Raw genomic sequence first — 24,839 nt, 5'->3', positions numbered from 1 at the left:
GAGAGGTAAGACATGCTGACCTGGCACTCACACCATAAGCAACCATACTTATAAATTTCATATAAGCTTCACCCGAAACCAAAAACATGGGAGGCGCTACCCCCATAATCACCAGACAACCATATCAACACCCATACAAGGGATACTTGAAGGCGCTACCCCCAAAATGACTGAACTGCCCAGATCCATACAGATCTTCCATACCCTACTCCACACATCACATATTACACAATATGTAGTTCACATTGCAATATTTTCAGCATTAGTTTGGATGTATTTCTTAAAAGACACTATATATGTCATGAAGCCCAAACCAAATCCATTCCTAAAAGTCCATGTCGCTATTTAGCGACCTAAATGCTGAAAATCCTCAAAAAGTTACATCTAGTCTCTAAACCATTAGATGTCATGAACCCGACCCAAACCCAATCCTAAAAGTCCATGTTGTCAAATAAAAGTCCATGGTGTCATGGGACAACGTAAATGCTGAAAATTCTCAAAGAAGTCAAAAACTAAACATTCAGGAAAACCCCAACTTCCATACTAGTTTTGGACCATACCATACACCTTACTCCATACTAAAAGTCCATGTCGCTTCCTGCAACTCTAAACTGCTAATCCTCAAGAGTGTTAAATCTAAAATACAGTCATCACATCCAAACCATGCCCATCCACACTTAAAAACAAAACACCAGATACCAGCCTGCAATCCATCTATGTGCATCAAAGTAAATGAAACACAGATAAGCACATACGCAAAATACACACTAGGATGCTCCACATAGTACATTTTCCTTCAATCCATAGAGCAAGCAACTTCAACCTTTTTACCCATGTCCATAGCTCCATTACTTAAAGCATACATAGTTTTACCCAAATCCAGGCACCATGGATCTGTCCCACGCCGTACCATGTCCTGTGTTTTACCCAAATCCAGCCTCCATGGATCTGTTGCACGCCGTACCATGTCCAAACACCTCCATTGTGCAGATGTGTCCACAATGTAGCCAAACTGCGCAGCTTTTACCAACCTCCATTACGTATTCCGATCCCCTGCATTAGTACTCATTGCAGGTTTGTCCAACCACTCCAATCCTTTGACCACCAGACCTTATATGTACCGCTGTCTTCCCTTATGGGACCCAGCTCAAACTCTCCAAAGCACAGATGGGACAGTATCCCGTAGTTGTAAGTGCAGTAATGACATGCACATAAGCCCAGCTATGATGTTAGACTTCAGTGCACATAACCGGAGCAGCGGTTTTTATTGCACATCACACACAGCAGTCATTCTCCAGACCATCAGACTCCTCTCTCCTGCACATGACACTCGCTTCACCTGCCATGCAATTCATGCCCAGCATCCAAGCGCTATGCATCTTCCATTAATTGGCACCCCAAAACTGGGAAGAGGACTCCATAAAGATGTCCCTGGATAATAATAATCCGGCTAATAACCAATCGTTTGTTCCCTCTCCTGCTTATGGGACCCAGCTCTGCTTCTCTCTCCTGCTGATGGAAACAACTCCCCTTTCTTCAACTTAAGAGTTGGCTTCCCTTTTTTAGCCCTGCAGTACCTTGCCACCCTGGGTGATGGGCCTTACTTCATTTGGGGGCAGTGTTGCTCTCTTCTTCCTTCCTGCACACCCCGCAGCAGGGCATCTGATTTACATCTGTTTCACGTGTAGATATGTCTTTTAAAAGACCAACTTGTCGCCATTGTAGTGAAGTGACTCACAGCCTTCTTAGGTTGACTTGCTAGGTTTATTACCGGCTTCATAGGTATCATTACAAGCGGTCAATCAAGTTACATATAAGTTACAGGTAGGACATATAAAACACTGGCAGCCCATCACCCAGGCCTCTGGCTGATCAACTGACCAGGTTAGAAAATTCACCCATGCATTCCATCACTCAGGCATAAACACTCCACATGACATCACAACATTCCTTCTGCAAAGGCAAGCCATACACAACATACTAGCTGCAAGACCAGATTTATGAATTCTGCACAGTCTCTGGGTGGATCAACCACCTGGGCTAAGACGTCCTTTAATTCGCCTCGTAAGCCTCGATGGAATAACGTGGTTCTTTTGTTTTCTGGCCACTTAGCTTCGGCAACCAGTCTGTTGAAGGTGGCAATGTACGTTAACAAGTCCTGATTCCCCTGTCGGAGGGACAATAGTTCATTGTTTACTGCTTGTTCCTGGGTATTGCGAGCAAAAAGTTTTTCCATTTCTCTCAGAAACCCCCCGAAGTCATGTAATAGAGGATCGTCATGGGTTACTAATGGCACCGACCAATCTGCTGCACTACCACTCAGGTATGATAAGACAAAAGCTACCCGAGCTTGGCCGTTTGGAAATGCTCCAGGCCTACAAAGAAAATTAAGGCAGCACTGATTGATGAATGCTGCATACTTCTGTGGGTCACCTTAGAACCTTTCTGGTGGTGCCAGGGGCACTGTTCCAGATAAGGTGATCTGTACCGGAGTGGGTGGTATGGCGGGGTTTTGCATCGTTGGATTGCTTCCAGGTAGAGGCGTCTGTCCTGCCTGTGATTGCAAGTATTGCCTGCTAAACTCTTCAGTGCATTCTTTGGTCACTATTAGGTCTCTCAGGAGGGCATTAGTCTCTTGTCGGGCAGAATGAACCTCAGCACGAAGCTCTCCTAGTAATTGGGCCAATTGGTCCATTTCTGATGTCTCCATGGCGCCCAGGGGATTTGTTATGGTAGGCTTCTCATTCTGTTACGCTCACCTGGTATCCACAGGGACGCCACCCAGCCGGGAAAACTCGCTGGTATGCTTCTATGCTTTGCCCTGATGTGGTCTGCGGGGAAGGTTCTGCCTTGTGGTAGAATTAGGCGTGCTCTCCGTCCTGCCTTCTTTGCAGGGGTGCGTTGTCTTTCATGGGCGAGTGCTGTCCAGTTACTTCACTGACGCCGGCCCGTTTGATATTGTTCAGGTAGGTCTTATTGTTGTTCTTTAGTTTTGTTACTATCCTGCATGCCTTTCTTTGTTTAAAATGTCTCTTTTTTCTCCCTTAGGTATGCGGGGCTTCAGCACGGCGAACTGGCTTGGTTGAGCCCCGCTGGTAAATGATGGCGCATTAAGAGCGCTATGATGCGGTAAGTAAGCGCTGTGTGCAGCGCTGCAAAGTCTTGCCCTTGCTAACCTGTGTTTTCCTTCCTTGTAGGTCACAGTGTTTTTCAGCACAAGTGGAATGTCCGGAGTGGTGGCACCCGAGAGGCGACCAGCCAGGTAAGCCTTTTGAGTGGTTCGTAATTTGTAAATGTCTCTACTGCTTTCTTTAATGTTGCCTCCATCTTCCTCTTTCAGGTCGTTCTGGTTGAGTATATGATGTGTAATCAAAGATCCATGCTCTACAGTAAATACACAGACTGAGAATTGTCTGCATTTCCTTAACCTTCACTTACCTGGGGGGTAGCAGGTAATGCTGCTGTGTGTTTGGGAGTCACTTTTTTACAATTAACTGAAATCATTTGACCCAAATACAAGACTTCCCGCTGGCAGTACTGCAACTTTGTTCTGTCCACTTTATAGCCTTTGTCAGCCAATACGCACAACAGGGAAATGGAGTCCTAACCTGCACTGTTGTTCAGTGGTGCAACACAACAACAAATCGTTCACTTATTGAATAATAGTACTCAGGACATCAATGTTCCCTAAATTCTCATGTAATACTCTGTTAAAGATACTTGGGGACTCACAGTACCCTTGAAGAAGCCTAGTATGTTGGAATTGGTGCAAAGCAAATGTAAACGCTGTGAGATATTATGAATCTGGATGTAAGTGTACCGAGAAAAATGGGTTCTTCAAATCCACCACAGTAAAATGGGTTGCCTCCACAGGTATATTAAAACATAATATGGATTGGGTTTGAGTCCACCGGGAACTCTGCCTGTACAACATCATTAAGGGGGTGTAATGCTGAATCATCCTCCAACTAGCCCCCTTTGATTTTTTCACTGGGTAGATGGCTGTGTTACACAGGGCCATTATGGTGTCAGAGGTTCCTTCTTCCACTGCCTTTGATAGGGGATACTGTTTAACTTGGGGCAACACACCACCCGTTTCAAGGTGATACGTATTAGTGCAGCATTCAGTAAGAGCCCAGTATCATGCAGATTGCATTTCCACAAGTTGTCAGGTACCTGGGACAAATCCTCTGAAACAAAGGAGGGGACATTCCTTATCAGTAACATGGAACAAGCCATGTGTCTTTATTTTATCATAGTCTACAGGGGACACATGCTTCCAATATTATTTCCCACTCGTATTCTTTATTCTCAAAAAAGTTTTTCATTGGTATTGTAGGGTCAGTGCACAAAACTGTGCACCACTCCCCTTTATCAGAATCAACTGATATCGACACAATCCTGTCCTCTGACACTGTAACCCCTTATATGTCAAGCATGATAATCATTCCTGCAACTACTTCCTGAGGTTGGGCAGGCCTGAACAACAATTCAGAAGGTACTGGCCAGTATTTATTAGCCACCTGTGGCACTACGCTGAGTAATATAGTGATAACGTACAAAAACAAATCAGGGGCCACTGGTGTTCTCAGACTCAATGCCCAATTCATGCAAAGTCAACATTACCCTCACAGCACATATACCGGGTGTTGAGCATGCCACGCCACTTTCAGTGAATAAGATGGTCATGTTGAGCTTACTCAGAATGTCCCTTCCCAACAAGTTATTTACAGGATTTGGTCACACCTGTGTCCACCCTGAAAATGAATGGTTTATTTCCGATCTCCATTCCCACCAAGGGCTCCTCTTATGGGTCGGTGGTGAGCAATAGGACTCGGCATGCTATGATTCTCTATGGGCTGTTCTATCTGGATATGTGTTTGCCCCTGTGAAAACAAATGGGATCCCTCCAAACACTAAGGCCCCCGATCATGTGTCATTGTGCCACTCGGCACAGCATTACTGTTTGGTATTTGAGGGCCCTGCTATTGTCCCTAATGTACTGGATACAGTGGCATGCTACTGGAGCTTGGAGCTGGCAACTGTGAGAAAGTTGGTGGGGGAGCAGGCAGGGCAACAGGCAATGGCACACCATAAGTAACTGCCGGGGTAACTGTCCGTATGGCTGGGAGCATGGGGGTGAACCTCCCTGGGGATAAGGATACATCTGTTGCTGGGGGTATGCAAATGATTGCTTGCTTCTACATTCTCCTGAAAAGTGACCCATTTGCCCACATTGCCAAAACTAACCCTTTCCTCCTCTCTAAGGCCTCTTTCCTCTGAACATTCCTCATCCCCCTCAGGGTCTTGAAACCCCCCCCCCACTGGGACCCCCTGGAAACCTACCTTGATACTGGGTCCGATACCCACCTGCACAATCATTTTCACTTCCCCACATAGGTACCACTTGGACATAGGCCTGAACTGTCCTGACATTTGCCGATCCTTCAGTCTGCACAGTCACTACAGCTCCCCAATGCAACCTTTGCTAGCTTCTTTTGAACCAGTTTCACTTCCTACACATGTGCTCGCGGTGTGGTTTCCTTCTCCTTTTCTTTCAACCATTTACAATGGTGTATAATAATAGATTGAATTTCTGCCCAACCCACTGCTTCAATCCCCACTATCTTATCTTGTGCCTTCTGTACCTCCTTCAGAAGACCTCTTTTAACTGTTTCTGCCCTCCACATCTCTTACATATGTAATATATACTGGGCAGGATGCATATAATCTCGCATTGCCCTTTGCATAATCGACTGGAGTTCAGGTGTATCCGGATTTTTGCACCATAGTGCCACCCACAATTGGTGCCTAATGTCATGAAAAGGTGCTCCATCCTGACTATCATCACCCTACTTCACACCCGGGTAATCAGCTTTAACCCATATGTCATCAGCCTGGCCCCCCAGTATCAACACAAGCAATCTTTTCAAGTCCCCCACCACCAAAGTTGTACCAGCTGTTTGCTTCTCAAAAGCATATATCCACTTACCCACTCCAGTGTTAGAGAAAGGAGTGCCTTTATGGGATTGTTTTTATCCATATGGGCCACAGTATATAGTGCACTCTCCCCGGTCCCTTGTGTAATAATGGAAACTGTGCTCCTATCGCCTTCCCCCCTTTCCTTTTTAGTGTTGCCCACCTCTTAGCTACTGCCATATGCCCATTTCTATTCTGTAATCTAGGTCTTCACAAACTCTCTACTCGTGGTGAAATGACAGGTGGCTACTCCTCCACCTCTAATTCGTCTACAGTATCCAACTCATCTTCATCCCCTTACATATGGTCATATTTGTCATCCGACCATACTGTACCACAGCCCATACTTTCCCCTCGCCTCCTCCTTTTCTCTCTCTCCTTCTCTATGTGCACATCCTTAATAGTTGTATTGTCTATCCGGAACAAAATATCCCCTGTTCTCCATTCACCTATCCTATAGATGCATGCTGCCCCTCTTGCCTTTCACATTTCAATCATGCAGTTCACCTTTCACCTTCTTTAATGCGTCTATGAGCTCCTTCTGTGGTTTTGTATAAGTTCCTTCTCATGCCTCAACCATCTCAGCGACAGACGCTGTGGGGTTAGGAAGGTTGTGGAATTGGGCCAGCGTGGGTGGCGGCAGAGCAGTGGCAGGCAAAGGAGCATACTCAGGGTTCGTATATCCTGATGCAGCACATGTGGGATAACATCCTACAAGGGGACAATGAATTCTCTCTGTGGGGCGCAGGGGCACTTACGAAAGTCGTTATAGTGGGATTTGGGGCACATGTGGTAACTGAATCGCTCACACTCTTTACGGGTTCTATGGATCCATCTTCCAAATCTTCCACCACTAGCGGCTGTATTCCAGCAATACCACTACTGCCAGTGGTAACCTATAAATGTATATCTTTTTACAAAATATATTTCTATCTTTCCCAGCCTTCAATTGATTGATAGTTTGCAGTAGTGACTCATAGCAAATCTGTGGCTGATTGACCAAACCTGCAGCGTTGCTTGCTCAGGGGTCGTGCACATTTTGTCTGGGTTGCCCCAATGTATGTCCAAATATCCTCACTTTGTGTTCGAGATCCTGGAAAATTTTGAAAGGATGTTCTTAAAATTCAACCAAATGTGGGGCATTATTTAATCTTCCTTTCTAATGTGGTTGCACACCAGCAAATATGTTTCCTTTGTTATTTTATCCTTTCAAGCAAAGCGTAAGTTGCCCATTTCCATAAAAGCCTTGCGAATACAATGAGACATACATGTTGCAAAGTGCAACTCTGATTCACTTCCCCAGCACAGAAGTAATATGGAAATTCTAGTCACATGTTCGTAAAGTTCTGCTTCCAGAGTTTGAAGAACTCTCTTTCCATGGGAATTTATCAGTCTACGCTATTGCTTATAATGTTGTACAAGTTGGCATGAGATTGTAATATGAGGCTGTGAGATGAGCCAAAAGGCGCCCTGAAATTCCAGGCCTCCATATGGCTGAGCCACCAATGCATTTCTGTTCCATCCCAATGAGAGAGAGAGGGTTCCAACCTGAGGAAGTCGGCCTTGATGCAGACAAATTCTTTTCAACCTCTGTTGTGTCCTGCATTTAGTACACTGGCCCCAGAAACAGATGATGCTGGACCTCTGATCCAGGCTTGATGCTGCTCCAAGCGATAAATGGGCAAGTTAAAACAGCACATAACTCTCTTTTTATGTCCCTGAATTTGGACTATGGCAAATGAAAGAATGCTGATACTGCATGGATTCCGAAGACCAGGAAAGTCAACTGCTGTGAAGTGTTTACCGCTGCTTTGTTCCAATTTATGACAAATCCTAGCCTCAAAACCACAGCCAGGGTCGCCAGAGACTGAGCTATTGCCAGATCTCTGGAAGGCAACATTATCAAGAGGTTGTCTAAATCAATCACCATCCAGGTCCCCGGACTTCACAGCGCAACCCAAACTGATTTTAAAAGCTTTGTGAAACACCATGGTACAGCTAACAGGCCAAAAAGAAGGCATGTGAACCAAAATATGTTCCTGCCCAAGCAAATGAAAGATAACGTGATGACGTGAGAGATAGTCAGCTATCAGCTTTAGTCAGACCATCCAGTCCCCTGGACATAAAACCTCCTGAAGAATGTGAATAGTTTATATTTTTAAGTGTCTTTAATGAAGAAATGAGTTGAGTTCCCTTAGGTTTATGATAGGCTGAAACCCCTTGTCTTTTTCTTCAGATGATAAAAAGACTGATTAAAAAAGCCTGAAGAAGAAAACAAGTCCATTTTTTATCTCCTTTCTGGAGGAGATCTCTGATAACCTGAGAGATGGCCCGCAGATCTAAGCTGAAAAATACAATCCTTCTGGGGTACCTGAACTGAAAGGAAGGGTACACAGATTTGATGAAAAAGATCTGCACGGTCTGCAGTGCCCAAAGATCATTTTGCTCTTTAACCGATTTGCAAAGAAGTCCCCAAACATTAGTGGGAAAGAAAGGAAGGTAATACTTACCAATAACATGTGCCTAAACTGACCTCCTTCTGGGAAATCCTCCCTTATAAAACTGTCATCTCTCGAGGGAAAAAGCACTTTGTTGGTTGATTGTAGGAAAATGCCCCATCCTATCGGGAGGCCTGTAGAGTATAATGTGCTACGGGATTGGCCAGGTGAATGGCCCTTCCCTCTTTTGGCCCCATAGAAAACCCTGGTAGTATCAAATATCTGCCTCATGGAAGTCTCAGACTTTTACAAAGATAAGGCGGATGTGACATACTTAGCACACTTTTCCAGATGTTTCCCCCAAAAACGGAGGACCTTCCATATTCTGGGGTTTCGATTCTGACATAGCTCCTTATTGGAGGGTCATTTGCAGTAGGGACCCTTTGCATCTCTCAGCACTCATGGGGACGCTTTCATTGCGTGAAAATCATAATGCTCTCTTAACCCAGCCACTAAGTATGTCAGGATCAACCAGGGATGGATCTTGCTTGTCAGTTTCTGCCATATCTAGAATCTTTACCATTGGGCCAAAGGTATCCAGGAGTTTTTCTTGTCATGTAAACAATTCCAGGTTTCTGATGTTACAAGGATTTCTGCCACACTGGGCTAAGAAGATATTAATTATAGGTTCCACCGTAAGGGGTGGAATCTCACTTACTAGGGAGGGCTTTACAAGGGCATTCAGAATGCTTCCTTCCTCATGCAGCGATGCGATATCCATCCAACCATGAAGGTGTTTGGGAACGTAGTCACCAGAGGTAGAGGGGACCACTCTACAGAATTTGAATGATTGACTCAGGTTCAAACATACACTTACCCTCTGAATCCTGAACCCGACAACAACATGACAGCTCTAACTCACACTAGTAGTGCTCCCCTGAAATCAGTATTACCTCTTCTGAGGAATCGGCATTCTGAATATCGCCAGCATCATCAGCATCATCATTCTCAGTGCAAGGAAAATACTCACATCTACACCTTTCTACAGGGGGTGATAGAGCTGTAACAGACCATGATCCCTCAACTGGGACTAAGAACCTGTCCCAGCTTGAGGGCCCTGTGCCATCATTTCAAACTGAAGATACAGGGCGTGAGCACATTCATAGTTTTTTTTTTTATAATGCACCTAATACCATACCGGAGTTCGGTTTCTCAGCACGGATCCGGCATTGGTCTTGCTTCCAAGACCAGCTTGTTGCCCCTGTGCTATCCTCCGCTCACTTTGAGGGTAATACACAACACCCATATCCACAGTGCGATCCAGGTCTTTCCTCTTTTTGCACAGGCACCCGTCCCCTTCTGCAGTAAAATGAAGGCCTTTTATCAATGGGGTAATTGCTGCCAATAAGGGAGCATGAGACACTGAAACTGCCGTGGATATTAGTTTGGCATTTTGAGATCTAAAACTCTTTAATTAAATATTCATAGTCTTGCCAAAGATTATGGAACTATTAATAACATTGTGCAGGTTAGTATTGCAGACTGTCTGGGAATCAGTCTGCTGAGAAACTTTGAGCAATTCTTTCAATGACCAGTCTTCCTGCGCCTGGCAATCTGTGATACTGCCGTCAATGCTCATGTGAGATAGGATTACCAAACACTATAATATACGCTGTGAGGCTTCCTTTTAGGTCTCAAACTAACAAGACGGTGCTTTGTTATGCTCGTTCTTGGCACACATGTTTTAAAAAAATAAAGAAAAGGAAATCAGCCAGGCAAGATGTGCTGGAATGAACATGGTACCAGCTGGTTTGAAACAGCATTGCGACAGGTGCAGAATTGCAAAGCGCAGCCCACCACTTAACCAAAAAACACAACTTAAACAAATATTACCCCGACATACAACACAAACACAGCTCACATATTTAAACCACAATGTAAAACAATATGTGAAAAAGTGAGGAAGGCGAGGCGCGCACTCCAGTTCCCAGTCAAAATATATCTGTTGCAAAAAGTAACTGGGTTAAATCCCAAGAATGTCCAAGTATTAACAGGGTTGAATCCCAAGTGCTGCAGTTCAGTTGAAAGTATTAACAGAGTTAAATCCCAAGTGCTGCAATTCAGTTGTTCTTTAGTTCTTCTCCTCCAAGCGCTTTCTTGTCACAATCATCAGGGAGGCTGTGTTTCTTTTCAAGTGTTACCAATTTAGTTGCTCTTTCAGTCTCTAAGGATTCTGGTAGCTGTAGTGAGAAAAAATGTTCAATTCAGTTGACCAGGAACTGACACCCCTCTTGGAGCACACATCTTTCCCAATGTATTACAAACCTACATAACACCAGCACAAAACGCACAAAACACAACTAAAACCCATCACACGAAAAAAAATAAAACAATACTTTCAGCAAAATAAATATACAACATACCAGACAACTAACATGGACTAACATATTCAAAAAAAGCTACCAACTCACGAAACTGCAGACAATGAATGCATAAAATAGGGCATCATAAAGACAATAGTCATACAGAAAAGAAACACAATTCACACTATCCAAAAAAATTCAAATGAATAGCAAAAGTTCTGTGACACAATCAGCATTTCCCTGAAGCAGTGTGGCAATAAAAGCGTGGCGGTTTCTCCGAATAACATAAGCGTTCAGTCGGAAAAATGGAGCAGAGCGTAGATGAAACAGCTTTCTAAGAAAACATTGAGAAAAACATGCACACATCCCGTGTTTGTCTAAAAGCCGCATATCAAATCAGCGGACAAAATGTTTCTTTGTGGCTTTTTGCTGTCCCCTTGTGTTGGAAGTTGGAACTGACGAGAAACATGATTGCCGAAAAAGTAAAACACCAAGCAAACAAATCCCCCTGCCCACTGGAGTTCATGTTTCCAATATTGCCAGACACCAACGGTTCTGAACAGACATAAAGTTTGCCATTCGTGCATTGTAAGTTCATTTTTTTCATAATAACTGCACAACGTAAAGTGAAACAAGCAGTGTCATTAATACAGTTCGGGCACCATTGAGTTACTGTCCCACCTCGCAAGCAGCCCTGCCACAACAGTATGAACGCGGGTGCACACTTGTCTCATTACAGCCAAAACATGCATAGGAAGAAGACACGTGAAATACAATATGCCAGAAGATGCTCGTAAAAATGTATTCCAAGTGTGTTTGGCAGACACAGGACCCCGGAACAGCTAGTCCATGCGTTCTCCCATTGATTTCTTTAGATAATAACAACCTACACGGCAGGCTGCGCACGTGGGTAACGGCTGGCCTAACTAAGTACAATAAAACATGGGGGGGGGGGATCAGAGGGAAACAAACAGCACCAGTGGGAAGAACGCCGACAAATAAGCCAGTGTATGGTAATTAGAAGAGCGAGATACTTCAGGAAGCACACTGGAGGCTCGTGCAATATTTGGGTAAGGTATGTTACATTTCGAGGAATAACTGACTGCGTTGCAACAATCGTTCAAATATGCACACACACAACATTCTACGCAATGACATCAACCTTAACTCAGAGCACAGGAAGTCTCATAGGGTCAGGGGAAAGACACAGACTAATGTTACTGCAAATATCGTATGCATCTGAAACGAAAAATGAATGGTAAGTGTGGCAAGGACGAGCAGGCAGACTGATACAGACATGCACCACACCGCGAGATCCAAATACACAATCACGAGATAATCCATGAAGGAAGTAATGAAAGAACCAAAACACCTTAGGTATACAGGGCAGACAGCAGAATCGGAGTCAAACACAGGCAGCGTCTTGCCGGCAAGATACCGGCTCAGATTACAAAACAGTGACAGAGAAAAAAGAGCTTCTCCAGGGGAAAAAATGATTTACACAGTAGGAGGACTAGTGGATAGATACAGTGAAGTAAATTACATGAAAAGATCACACGGGTGTACCATTGGATGGAGACTGCGTTCTCTTGCACCTGATTGGATGAGCATCCTGGGTTATATGTCGTTTTACCGACATTTTTCGAAATAACATTTTTTTCGACGCAATTATTTAAACATCTCATCGAGTTATTTTTAATTTTATTTGGGGGGCTCCATCCCAACTACAAATTCGAAGTATTTTGGAGTTATATCCTCGAGGTCAATTACGACAAATTAATTTACAGCATGGTTCAGGGGGGCCCAAATGTCATGTTACGTCACCGGGACGCCAGTCAATTTGCACCGGACATGACCCTAAACCATGCCGGAGGGAGTAAAAATGGGTGGTCCCAGATTTTTTGTTTATGGGGGATTGAGCAAAAATAGGGACTACTTACACAGTGTAAAACAAACAAACATAATGCTCAATTACCCCTCTTCTAGTCCACTATAGTACCGGGTCACTGAGCAGGGAGAGGACTATTGATAGATTCACTATTTCATCTTTCTACCATTCACGTGGAGCAAAAAGATTTTTACCAGAGCATAAACAAAGTAAAAAACACTTTAATCAATTAATTTTCAACACACAGACAAATATGGTGGGTGCTTTCCGCAAGACACCACCTAAATTTGGAAAAAATTCACAGTTTAAAGAAACACTAATTATAAAAAAAGTCTAGCAAAATCATGTGTTCTACCAGTGGTGTCTAAAGTTAGTAGAGTGACACTTATGACAGATCACCTTCACACATTTTTTCTCAATATATTTTTCATATTGCAATTTCGGGGGAACAAACTATCAATGTACAGCATAAGAAAAAAGTACTTGTACTGCAAGAAAAGACACAGTTGTTTCAATGTCTACAGGATGTCTACATATGTTTCGGCACAGAAATTACATCAACACCATCCCTGGTGTTCTGCTGTTTTATTTGTGGCCCACTTCAGGACGATATATTGCTTGTTCAGGTTGACTGAAAGTTCAAAACAAATCCCCAGTTTATGCGCAAATTTTTTATCGGGTGCTTTATGTTCTATCATAGTTGTACTGAAGCATGATTTCTTTGGCTGGAAAATGGAGGTACACTTCCATTTCGTGGGTTGCGGTATGCAAACAATCTTCTTTTGTACTGCTTGTCAATTTAGCAGAAGTTATTTGGCCGGCCATGGTGCCGAAGTTGTTATTTTCTCAAAGATAGGTTCACTGTTGCCCATGTCACGGAACCTTTCATTTCTTGGTCGATTTTTGATGGCACCGGGAAATGGACTTCGGAGAAGGCTATACTCGACTTTTTGGTTAGTTGCGGCTTTGTCTTTTTCATATACGTCTCATCCACCAGCTTTTCGAATTGCAGACATTTAAGGGTGCAGACGTCCTCTCGGGTCGCAGAAGTTTTACCTAAACCATGCCACCATACATCCTGGCCTAAACTGTTTATTATAACATCACAAGAGAATGGGTTCTCAAAACATTAAGAGAAAAACATTAAGAGAAAACATCCAAGCACAACTCTCAATAAAAGACTTCACAATGTCGGAACTTTGTAAATAGCGGAGCGTGGGTGGTTTCTCATAATGTTTCGAGATCCCCTTCTCTTGCGATGTCCGCTGTAGAGCCCTCATATGAAGGCAGGGTGGAAGAGCAGCTGGTCTGGTGGTCCATTCATCACAGAGAAGGTGTCTAATTGCTGTCACCCATCTTCAATAATCAAACACAAATTACAAGTACACGTTTGACTCTAGGCTCAAATGTGACCTTCAAAAATGAATCAAACAACTAAATGGATCCAGGCAACTTCAATCCCAAGTGGTCACTTCAAGGAAATATTGAAATTAAAAAAGTTAAAACATTCAGAGCACAAGGGGAAAGTACACAATAAGTACGTTCAACTCAGCAGCACACTCACTCCAATGTGAGCATAGCTACTGTAGAACCCAGGCAGTGTCAAGCTACCCAAAGGATGCCACAGTCCTCTAGCCATGGACATTGCCCCCTTTAACTATGGATATTACATGTATACAATGCACTGTCACCAGAAGTACTGTGGCATTGACTGGGTGATCCAACAAAGGGTGAGGGCAGGTTAACAGGGATAGAGTAATGTCTTCATTGTACAGTGTATCATTCCTCAGGGAACTTAAGGATTTGCTGCAAATTCTAGAAATGTGGAAGTCACAGGAAGGAAAGAGGTGGGCTGAAGGTTTGAAGAGCAAACATGGTCTGAGAGGGCTTCTGCAGGAGGAGAACCAGCACAGAAGGCCACAGTGCAAAAAAGGGCAATGCATTCCTGAAATGATGCATTGAGAAGATCACTCAAGGGAAGACTCGGGCTGGAATGAAATCAGATTGTAATCCAGAGTGAAGATTGCCCAGAAAAAGTATCAGACTGGTGAGGTCACCAGTGATAGGATTATGAGAAGATAAAAAAAAGACCAGGACATCTGATTAACAAGATGTCTGGAAGGTTATCACAAATAACTTTTATAGGAAACATTATTAGCAAGCTCCTGGGAGGGAGGACCTGCTGTTGGGGCCAAGAGAATAGACAGCTATTGATTCATATTTTTTTTTGCCACAGTTTGAGATTTGGCTGTCATCCTTGGTGGCTTTAGCTTTAACTGTGGCTCAGTGACATGCATCAAGAGAAGCCCTATAGATAAGCCTGTCAGCAGAGTAGATGAGAGTGTTCAACTATTTAAGGTTATCATTAAACCAGGGAGTCAATAGCCTAATGCGAGAAGGCCACCTGGTTACCAGTGGGGCCAAATGATGATCAGCAGCTTCTTTTAGCTAGAATGACAACTCACAGAAAGATATTTTGGAGGACTTATTTTGGTGCACATTAAATTGTTCTGTAGAGGAAAGAAAACAAATAGCTGCAATGGTGGAGACTCTATTACAGGCTCTAATTTGCAGAGGTAAGTGCTAGGCATGGTGGAGAGCTAAAGAAGGTTAAGTGATTTGAAAAGAAATAAAACAGAAATCATTCCATGTCACTGACTGCAGGGCTTCGGATGACACCATATGTTAATGACAAGAAAGGAGGATAAGCATGTGACCATGGCCTTAGGTAGGACCCACAACATATTCTCTGCATTCCACAATGAGAATATTGTCTGTGAGCGAGTGTATGTGTTGGAGAAAAGGCTGATGCCATCACAGTTTGATATCAGTAAACAGAATATCATTGTCATCTGCCCATCTGAGTTCACCAGTAATCAGAGAGTAAGATGTCCAGAGTATTTGGTGGTAGAGGGCGATATGCTATCAGTAGAGCTATCGATTCACTCATTGAGATCCTACTTAAGTTTTAGAAGAATCATTTCAGATGTAATCATCACAATGAATTCTGCTAGTGTTACTGCAAGATGATCCCAAAAGACAAACACAATACCACCAAAAATGATTTTCGTCAAAAGTAAAATGGTTGCATTTTGTTACCACAAAATGTTAGGAAGACCGCAACATGTCGCACCCGAGCAAGCTTCCCAACAACTCCTTTTCTATACCTGAACCCTACCTACCATCTACCAATTTCCTTAAAAAATTTGGTAAAGAATTTGGTAAAAAATAACTTGGACCTTTTTACGTTTGACAAAAGTGGTGAGTAACTGAATAACTGCCCTCTACCCCCAAACATTAGACATAGTAATCTGTGAGAGGCCCAATCTGCAGAGGCTCACTATAGTTACATGATGTGCACCTGAAAGAGGGACTGCCAAGTGTGCATCACCCAACATACTACACCATGAAGGGAACGCCAAATCCATCCCAAACTGGCCAAACGACAATACTGATGGTTGCAGTTTCTGTACAGCATCTAACTCTGAGGCAACATTGCTAGCACTGAAGAATTGTATTGGCCTTCATCCATTCTAGCATATGCGTGGCTACTGCATCCTCAAGGAGCAAACCTAGGAAGGGCATATTGATGATGGGCCAGTAGCAGATGAGCCACTTGGGGTCCGCTTTCGCAGACTAGCCAATAGCAAGCATCTCCCTGTTTTCAGAGTTGATGTGCAGGTGCTGTGTCTGAAGGAGCTGTGAATGATTGCCAGCTAAGGGATGAATGCAGCAGGTGGAAGGGCATGGAGTGCAGAGGTAAGGAGGATGTGCCCTTCAGTGAAACTAGGCAGTCAGTTGTGCTGTTGCTGACTCATGTGCATGTGGCTCCAGAAGAGCTTCTCAATGACAATACATTCTATGGTGTTTGACTACAGTATGTGTTAGGAAGACACTGCATGCAATGAGTCATGGCCCGAAGAGGAAACAGCCTTTGTGACTCTCCTTACCTATTGTGGTTATGCATTATTTTGTCTTGTCCCTGTTCATCAGTTCTCCGTGTGTAGCACACACTTACCTGAGCTGGCCCTGCGTGGATCTGGTGGGGAAACTGCATACGTCACTCCTTCTCTAATGATGCCTCAATTGTAGAGGTTGAGGACTTCAGTGTACCAGGCTGTGGAAGGTCAAGTTTACACGGTCTGGTGCTACACATGTTCATGGTGGCTGATGATGTCAGCAGCACTGTTGTTCACTGTTTGGATAAACGACATTCAGTTTCAGTCACGGTACTTTCACTGATATCGGCCCATGTGAGGAGGAGGTTGCTGAGGTCTTCCGTGCCAGTTAACCATGTGAAGAAACAGAACAGCGATTTGCTTGATTTACTGGAGTGGTGTGACTAATGTGAAAGCAAATTGTCACATTCACCAAAAAGTACAGTGTTATTTCACAACCATGACAGAAGGTGTGTAGGGTGTTCATGATAGGAAAGGGGATAGAACATTTCATATGCATTTTCTACATTGTGTACTGTGTATGGTTAAGAAGGTTGCAAATGCACTGAGCACCTTCCTTCATCCAATTTTGTTCCAGATTGCCATACATATCGAAGACACTGAGGGTGAAGTTTTCAATCGAATATTGACTTTTTGTGAGTGGGAGTGACATGAATTTCAAGCTGACTGTGGCAGTTTTTGGAAGCCGGAAGTTACGGGACAGTACTTAAATAGAGCCACTCGTGTTGAAATCGATTAGGGTGCATGTGTACAAACTATATACAGTCTCTTAATAGTTCGCTGTAGGCATTGTACGGGAGGATCTCTGGCCTTGGGGTGTAAGTGGGTGACATACAGGTCAAACTCATGAAGAAGGTGTAACGCCATGTGTGGGATTCAGCCTGGCAGCATATGATGCCTGCTAGGTAGTTCAGTGCATGTTGGGGAATACTCCTCATGCAGTAGTGGCCGTTTTAGTGCTGATGCAGCCTATGCTGATATGTGTGAGGTAGCAGTGATGCCATGACCATGATGTTGCCAGTGACATGATGACACCAATGAATGGAGATGGTGTGTGTGGGCTGTTGAGAGAGGTGTGTTCAAATTATTACGGGGGCACACCTTGTTTGTGAGGAGCAGAGCATCTGTTGGTGGTACCTCCTGCTCTGAACTAGTCCACACAGGAACTAGCTGTAGTATGTGTGCCATACCCTTAGGACGGCTGGGAAAGGGATGGCCTTTCTATGTCTCAGGAGGATAGCTCAGGGGCAACATTAAAGTTGACGCTGAGCAACACAGGTTCGATCCCCGGGTCCGCGCTTAGAAACCTCTGGGTGTTTAGCGCAATATAAATAACCAATTACAATTTACAATTAAAATTACAATTACAATGGCCAGTGACCTAACTTTGGAAAAAAAAGAAAGCAAGGGGAAAGATGCCACTGGTGGGTGGGATATAGGACACATCACATACATCCACTTGCACGAGCTGTTCAGCTTTGCAAAGTCCCTTCACTTCCAAAATGACAGCCACCTCTCCTTCAAGTTGCACATAGCAATGAGCCATACACAACATCACTACCAGCATGCATCCATAACGAAAACAAATTCCCACATCCCAGCTAAGTAAATCACAACCAGCTATGCAAACATGTGTCCACTCCAACCTGGATGGGCACTATGCCTCCCTGGAAGCTCTTTTGGACACCAACCTGATATACCTCAAAGGTGTCCTACATGTTGCAGCATTAATCAGGAAGTGACTGCTAAGCCTAACACAGTTAAGCAACCCTCATTAAACAATATTAGTTTGCATCTTAAATACAGGGCACCTTCAAAATAACATGCACCATCATCAATGCTTTCTGCCTCAAGTCCCCAAGTCACAGCGCCGATATATTATGCAGCTTTTCAGCCCTTCAATCCACCAGAAACAAGGTCATGTACAGACTCCCAGACTACACTCGGCTGGGCCAGAACGGAAGGAAGTAGAACAGAAGTGTTCTCTGCCCATGCCCACAGACCCTATAACACTCTCGGCATCAACATCTGACTCGCCACTATATTCTACCTATTTACTTTACTTTACTATTAGTTTCTACCGCTCACCAGGTACCCGAAGGTTTAATGGTGCCAAACAGACACACATAAGGAGTGGAAGATTTGAATTCAAATTCGGGAGATTCCATCAGACTAGCAGAACAAAACAGTTTTCAGTTTCTTTTTAGACATGTCTTTGGACTCAATGTCCCTGAGGTCTGATTGAAGGGTGTTCCAGGCTAATGGGGCTGCTATGTTAAAAGTTCCATTGAGAGCTTTACTTGTTTTCCAGCATACTATTTTTAAGAGATTGGTGTTGTTGGATCTTAAGGATCTTGCGTTCCACTCTTTCACAATTGCCTCTAATAAGTTAGATGGCCTGTGACCCTTGACACATTTATGTGTAATAAGTAACATCATAAAATGCACTCTGGCTTTGACGGGTAGCCAGTGCAAGCACTGTCTTGCCTCTGACACATGGTCCTTCCATCTCTGACCCTTCACCATCCTGACTGCAGCATTCTGATTGACCTGTAGTTGGTTGGTGGCGACTTGTGTAATGGCGATGAGGAGGATGCAACAGTAATCGATTTGTGGGCCAACAATGGCTCTGGCTATGGTCTATGTGTTCCTTTCTTATATGAGTGGACGGAGATGTCTCAGAAGATTGATGCAGCAAGCTGATATTGAGACCAGATTGCTCACCTAAACTTTCATGTTCAGGTTCCGATCCAAGATAATGCCTTGAGTTTTTACTTTTTTTTAACCTCGATCTAACAGTTATCAATGTTGAAGCTATTGAATATCGGGCCTAGTTTGACAATTTTATTGTCCGTTACCACAATGAGGATTTACATTTTTATTCCAGAATTACAATATACAGCCAACAGAAATGAGCAAAAAAATTACACTATCTAAGCAAACAATCAACAGTGCATTTAAAAACCAAATCTGCAAATGAAAGAAATAGACAAGAAAGGAAACAAAAGGGTAAAAAAAAGAAAGACAGAAACCAAGAAAGTACAGAGAACCAGAAGGCAAATGGTTGGCCAAAGGAACCATCAAGGTAAACTCAATTAAATATTGAACACAAAGCACATTTCTTAGCTACAGAGACATCACATCGTGTACATAAAATGAAATTCAACCGTAGACCTCCAGGAACCTGTTCCAAATGTTCCAGAATTTCTCAATATCATCCGCATTCTTGGAAATTGCCTTCTCATAAATTGAAAGTCAAAAGTTCCTCCACCCATTCATCAATGTTAAAGGAGCAGTTTGACTTCCATGATCTTAGTATCATCCTCTTGGCTATCATACTGGCACCGAGTATCCAAGTCGCCTGCCCAAAAGAGATAACATTAGTCATTGACACGTCCCCTAGAATCAGCAAGGTGGCAGAGAGGGGGATCGTACAACCCAAAACCAGACCCAATCTCTCACAGATGTACTCCCAGAAGTTCTTTGTTTTAGTACAAAACCATATCATATGACTGAGGGAGCCTCTAGCACCCTTGCACTTCCAACAGAGTTCATTGTCCACGAGTCCTCTCTTAAACAATCATGAGCTTGGTTTTCTCACTGATTGCTTTATTGATGTTGCTCTCATCAATGCTGTGTGACCTAGATATAGGGATGATACATTGGGCGTCATCATGACTTTGACAGTAACCCTTAAAATCGGCGATAACGCTATCAGCGCCGATTTTAAGGGTCCGTCGGATCATGAGTCCAAATACCGCCAGCGCCATTACAGCTGGCGCAAGTACGGCCGGCTGTACAAGCGTCGACTGTAACAGCGCCAGTAACCATTTGCGCTAAAACATCAGCAATCACGAGTCCGGTGTAGGCGCAATTAGCGCCAGAAAAGTGGCGGTAACAGAACACAGGCCACAGCAATAAGGGCTCAGTTGAAACCAATGCAAATCAGAGGCCTACAAAGGACCCACCCATGCACAACACACCCTCCCCAACACCATTACACCAGCAGGAGCAGGGAGGAGACAGCAATAAGGGCCCGGGTGAAACCAATGCAAATCAGAAGCCTACAAAGGACCCACCCATGCACAACACACCCTCCCCAGCACCATTATACCAGCAGGAGCAGGGAGGAGACAACAATAAGGACACAGTTGAAACCAATGCAAGTCAGAGGCCTACAAAGGACCCACCCATGCACAACAAACCCTAACCAGCACCATGATGCCATTTGGAGCCGGGAGCCTTCATGTTGACTTCTACCTGCTGCGCCTGGAGCTACAGAGGCCTGGGAGTGCAGGGGGTAGTGGGGATTAGGAGAAGGAGGAGTAGAGCAGCACCAGTAAGGTGGCCAGCCATCCCCAGGGTGTTAGGCGGAAACCTGTGCAGTTCCCTCTGGGACCACTTCAAAAGATTTAGGACTACAGGCGTTGGCGGTGAACCTACTTGGTAGCAGTCTGCACCACACAGATTCACGTGGTAGCTGTGGCTGAGCAGTCAGACCTCTCTCAAGAAAAGTTGAGCAGTATGTGGAGTATACAAAATAGGGCAATTCTTCACAGCAAGACAAGCAAACATGCAACGAGGCTTAGTGTAGAGATATTAAGGTATTTATTTATAACAACACGTCTATGAAAAACACTAAGGCAAATCACGGCAAACAAATCAAACACAATTACTCTACAAAGTAGACGATCAATCCCCCTGGCAATATCGACAACTATAGGTTCTACCGGTACCACTTATTTTCAGACAGAGGTGTATACCTCAACCCAGATGACACTCGAATATTAGTTAGGACGGGAGAGAAAAAGATAGGTAGGTTATGAAATCAACACAGTTCGATCCTAGCGGATAACATGCAAGGCAGGAAGGCAAGAATCACAATAGATCGTAAAGTTCAGGGGCCAGGACCACTCGGAGAGAGGCAAGGCGCAATGTCCCAAAAAGTCTCTAGTGGAGATGCATTCAAGTCTGTATCGCAAATTGTTATCGGTAGATTGAACCAGTTCAGAACAAAGAATGAAAATAGCTTGGAGGCGACCCAACGGAACGGAGAGGATTAAGACACCTCAGTCGAACCGATCGAAAGGGAAGCCAGGCAGACACGGTACCTTGTTGTGGAGGGCAGCTCCGGCGGGGGCAGTTGTTCCTGGTGGTGGATGCACGTCGGGTCTTTGCCAAGATTAGAGATGATCTCAAAGAAAATGAAGTCCGGTGCACCTCCAGGGAAGAGAACAACCGCGGAGTGCTCCGTCACAAGGCACCACCTTTTGGTCGCAGTTCAGGGGTAGTGGCTATCCGGTTGCCGAGGTGCTCCGGCAATTCGACCACTGCGTCCTGAGGCGAATAAAAAACAAAGGGGACTGGTTGTTCCCACCAGTCAGGGGAAGAGACTCTCCGGCAGGGAGATCTCCTCTGTTGTCGGGAAGTGGTGAGTCGGTTCCGCAGGGCTCCACCAGAGGTGTCGTCGTGCAGGTCGGCTCAGCGTTACCCTCGTCGGATTGTTAGGTCCTGTGGCGACTTCTCAAGATCCAGTCCCAAAAGCCCTGCTTTTATGCAGAAAACCCCCATTCATTCAGCCTAGCTGTCAATCAACACATGCTAAGTGGTGAGCGGGAAGGCTCACCACCTGGGCCAATCACTCCAGAGTGCGACCGGAGTTGGCAAGGCAACTCGGTCCAGGGTGCCTAAACCCCCTCCCACACCCCTGTGGTAACCCAAACAGAATGGCACCACTTTGGAGGGTCTCTGTACAGAGCCCGCCAAAAGTGGAACAAAGGGCACGACCTTTGGTTTAGGAGTCACAGAGACGAACACAGACGCCATTTTACAAACCGAGTTCTGGCAGAAAATACCACCCGATAAACCTATTTAAGATAAGTAGATCGGTGGTACATTAGAGATTAATGAGAAAAAGTATCAATCTCCAACAATGGGACGAATCCCATAGGGTTATGTTCGGGAACGAACATAATAAGTAGTTTCCACTGCCACCAGCAAAAACCCGACGAGGGGGGACAGGACAGTGCCCCCTCGAGTAACAGATCCAGGAGTAATCGAATTACCCCTACTAGTACGTCCACAATAAGATGCTTTGTACTAGTTCTGTTAGTAAATTTAGGTCTAGTAAAGCCAATGGTGACTTTACATGCCCGGGGAGACAGTAGTCAGTCCCCGGGTATGGAGTCTATGGTGGGGGATCCGCTAGGACGCCCCCGTGTTACGGCACGTAGGGTGCGGGGTAACACACATAGAAAAACATATGAGACCCTATGGAGTAAAGGACCCCATAGCCCATCGAACACATTAACATTTCAAAGGAATTACACACATACATGTCCAAGAGTGGAAGAAAAGAGTCTCACTCTTGGCAGGATGGAAAAAAACAAACTCCAGAAATCCAGCAAAGCTGCTGGGGGACTCACTGGGTTAGGAAATTCAGCCTAACAGAGAATTCTCCCTAACACTCGCCCCCCCCCAGACTAAGGTACAGGAGGATTTAATCCACTCCTGGATGAATCCCATACCTCTAGTCGATGACATACATCCTAGAGAGACCATCAGCATTTTGGTGGTGACATCCTGACCTGTGCTCAATGGTGAAATCAAACCCTTGCAGGCAGATCGACCATCTCTGTAGTTTTGGGTTTTCCCCTTTCATTTGCATTAACCATTTCAAGGGTTGGTGGTCAGTCTGAATGACGAAAGTAGAACCATACAAGTACGGCCTAAACTTCTTCAGAGCCCACACGATAGCAAAGCACTCTCTTTCGATTGTTGCCCACCTTGTTTCAGGATCCTTCAGCTTACCGCTGATGAAGCAAACGGGGTTCTCCCTACCCTTCCCATCCAGTTGACTGAGTACGGCACCTATTCCTACATTTGAAGCATCTGTCTGCACAATGAAGTGTTGGCGGTAATCAGGAGCTCTGAGTACTGGGGCTTGGCAAAGAGCCTTTTTCAGGTTTTCAAAAGCCTGATGGCACTCCTCGTTCCATTTAACCTTTCTCAGAAATTTGGGCGAGGAGATGACATTCAGTGGAGAAGCTATGGTCCCATAGTTCTCTATGAAATTCCTGTAATACCCAGTGAGGCCTAGGAAGGCTCTCACCTGGGTTTGAGTAGTCGGTGTTGTCGAATTTTGTACAGCTTCAATCTTACTGAGCAAAGGCCTTATCTCTCCACCGCCTACCTCATGCCCAAGATAGACTACCTTACTCTGTCCAATTTGGCATTTGCTTGCCTTTATGGTCAGATTGGCTCATCCAAGAGCTTGCAAAACATCTCTCAGGTGGGTTACATGTTCTTCCCAGGAATTGCTGAACACTGCGATGTCATCCAAGTATGCCATGCAGAAGTCCTCCATCCCATTTAGAACCTTACCATCCGTTGAAACGTAGCAGGTGCATTCTTCAGTCCGAAAGGCATTACCTTAAACTGGTATAAGCCAACGAGGGTAGAAAATGCAGTTTTCTCCTTGGCATGGTCTGTCAGGGCTATTTGCCAATAGCCTGACGTCAAGTAAAATGTGCTGAGGAACTTGGCGGCGCCAAGTTTATCCACCAACTCATCTGTTCTTGGCAAAGGGTGGGCATCAATCTTGTTGACTGCATTAAGAGCTCTATAATCCACGCAGAATCTAAGCTCTTTCGATCCAGCCTTTGGTACTAACACAACTGGGCTAGACCATGGACTAGTAGAGGGCTCTATTACCCCGAGATCGAGCATCTTTCTGACCTCACCTTTGATGTGGGTTCGCACGTTTTCTGACATGCGGTATCCTCTGCTTTTGACTGGCAGACAGTCACCAGTGAGTATGTCGTGCTGGCCCCAAGGGGTCAAGCCTGGTGAAAGCGAGAACAGGGAGGCAAACTGATTCAACATAGATTTGCACTCTTCTTGTTGCTCGGGTGTCAGATTGGAGGAGAGATTCACTCCTTCAATTTTTTCATCTAAAGGTAAGCCTCTGAGGAGATCCGAAAGAGCTTCACTCTCGTCTTCTTCCTCGGATGACGCTAGAAGCAACGCTCCTACATCAGGTCGCGAGACATACGCTTTAAGTCGGTTTGTGTGAAAGACTGTCGGAGCCTCCTTGGGATTGCCCAAGTCCACCAGATAGTTAACCTCCCCGAGTTTACCCACTACTCGGAAGGGTCCTATCCACTTATCTTGCAAGGCCCTCTGCCTTGTTGGGATCATAACGAGAACGAGC

At 44.6% G+C, this 24,839-nt stretch overlaps 1 long non-coding RNA gene across 1 annotated transcript in view; it reads right to left on the bottom strand.

Moving 5' to 3' along the window:
* Positions 1–9,846: 9,846 nt before the first annotated feature.
* LOC138579741 (uncharacterized) overlaps positions 9,847–24,839 on the bottom strand; it is a 139,098-nt gene continuing 124,105 nt past the window's right edge. Inside the window, exon 2 of the long non-coding RNA XR_011304129.1 lies at positions 9,847–10,657. This is a non-coding gene — a long non-coding RNA (uncharacterized lncRNA). The remainder of the gene's footprint in view (positions 10,658–24,839) is intronic.

The sequence above is a fragment of the Ambystoma mexicanum genome, chromosome 3p, assembly GCF_040938575.1.
Source record: "Ambystoma mexicanum isolate Mex_15411 chromosome 3p, UKY_AmexF1_1, whole genome shotgun sequence".
NCBI classification, from domain to species: domain Eukaryota; kingdom Metazoa; phylum Chordata; class Amphibia; order Caudata; family Ambystomatidae; genus Ambystoma; species Ambystoma mexicanum.
This window is presented reverse-complemented; position numbering and strand designations above follow the sequence as displayed.